This window comes from Leguminivora glycinivorella, chromosome 6, assembly GCF_023078275.1.
Source record: "Leguminivora glycinivorella isolate SPB_JAAS2020 chromosome 6, LegGlyc_1.1, whole genome shotgun sequence".
In the NCBI taxonomy this organism is placed as follows: Eukaryota; Metazoa; Arthropoda; class Insecta; order Lepidoptera; family Tortricidae; genus Leguminivora; species Leguminivora glycinivorella.
In genome coordinates, this window is record NC_062976.1 from 16,903,842 (window position 1) to 16,905,911 (window position 2,070).

Here is a 2,070-nt window from a genome sequence, read left to right on the forward strand (position 1 = left end):
CTGCTATCCATGCTGCTACTGATGACTGCCGCAGTCAACGCAGCCGAAGCAGGCCGCGCCTCCAACTGGTGGCGGTAGACTTCATCTGTTCATTTGTTCTTTTCTTTTCTGCAAAGTGAACAAGAACTTTGTATACTCCAGCTATACACTCAGGCCCTGGTCCTTTGAAGTGATTAACTCGAGAACCGTTGGAAACGGCCGGTGTAGTTTAAGACTAACTTACACCAAGATATGTAATTGGCCTCATTTTATAGTCGAATCATAGTAATGACATAACTAAACTCAAGATTGCATGACCAGACTAGCCTAGTACAAGTAAGTCAGGTCATTATTTAACAAATCCACAGCCAGTAAGGCTTTAAAACTATTAAGGTGCGATGGTACGAAAAGTACATGTTTTACCGCCATGATCGATACTATATATTAGTCAAATTAATTATGTAAAATAGATGACATCTAGCGGCGGGCAGGTAATTACTGGTGTACAAAACACCATCTAATATTTGCTTGTAAATAACTTCACCCATCAATACATTTCATTTATTTTCAGGCAAGTATTATGCCATTTATGCCTTAAGTTAAGACTTACGTGAGCGGTGCATTCCAAACTAACCAACCGCTCAATATAATAATGATGATTGGCGTCGTTTAAATAGCAAATACATGGAACAAACTCACAGTTGGCTTCGTCACTGTAGGCTGTGAAGCTCCCCACATGCGCAAGAAGGCGTACAACTCGTGAGAGGTTAACATGACACACCCTATGCGTGATCATAGCCACCTTCCAACACAGCACAAGCTCTTGTTAAGAAGCTCTGTAACATACATGGGAAATACTAAGTTCCTTAATGTAACGAGAGCGTGATAATTTTTCCTTGGAACTAAGCCAGTAGGTGATAGAATCAGTACAACACAACTGTCGTTCAAGTAACATGATAAGGTTACGAGAAATTAATTTACAATTGGCATAGTAGGTGCTCTCAATTACAGATCCGGCTTACATAGCCGTTAAATAATTTAGTAATAAACAATGACAATCAAGACATTACAAAATATTGTCATGTATTTTTTTTTTTTTTTTTTTTTTTTAATATATATTAAGCAGAATACATGGCTGTTCCTTGGCAGGACCTTTAACAACCGCTGATTATTTTTTTCTTTCAACATGATAAAATTAATAAATGGTAATAATCAATGTGTACTAGCCACCAATTTTGCTATAAGACAACACACATTACCATATCAAATCTTCATACGAAAGCCACGGTGATACGGCTTCTTTCGTGGCTGTCAGCGCAACGACCGCAGAAGTTGGCCCTTCATGACAAGGTTGTCGCGCAGCCTGTAGCATGCATTCGTTCAGCTAGGCATTCCGAACAGTTGCTCTCTCCGCTCTATTGGAAACCGTAATTTCACCAGCGACCTCTGGAAAGTATGCATGTAAGTGACCCTTTCAAGGTAACCTTGAGATCATTACTCTTTAAGGTCATAAAACATGCTTTTGACAAACAAGGTCTCAAGCTAACCTCTTAAGGATATACCTCTTAAGGACTATATAACACATGATGGCATCTCTGAAGACCTTCATCACAAATAACAGAAGCAGAACAATCCTCTTAAGGATAGACTATATAGCACATGATGGCGTCTGTAAGACCTACATCACAAATAACAGAAGCAGAACAATCCTCTTAAGGATAGACTATATAGCACATGATGGCGTCTGTAAGACCTACATCACAAATAACAGAAGCAGACCAATCCTCTTAAGGATAGTCTATATAACACATGATGGCGTCTGTAAGACCTACATCACAGATAACAGAACAGAACTAGCCTCGTAAGGGTAGTCTATATAACATATGATGGCGTCTGTGAAGACCTACATCACAAATAACAAAAACAGAACAATCCTCTTAAGGAAAGTCTATGTAACACATGATGGCGTCTATGAAGACCTACATCACAAATAACAAAAACAGACCAATCCTCTTAAGGATAGTCTATATAACACATGATGGCGGCTGTAAAGACCTACATCACAAATAACAGAAAGAGACCAATCCTCTT

General features: G+C 39.0%; 1 long non-coding RNA gene across 1 annotated transcript; it reads right to left on the reverse strand.

Moving 5' to 3' along the window:
• Nucleotides 1–521: 521 nt before the first annotated feature.
• On the reverse strand, nt 522–1,676 carry LOC125227217. The gene is made up of 2 exons (XR_007177155.1): nt 1,239–1,676; nt 522–815 (listed from the first exon to the last, which is right to left on the reverse strand). It is a non-coding gene; the product is annotated as an uncharacterized LOC125227217 (long non-coding RNA).
• Nucleotides 1,677–2,070: the final 394 nt, after the last annotated feature.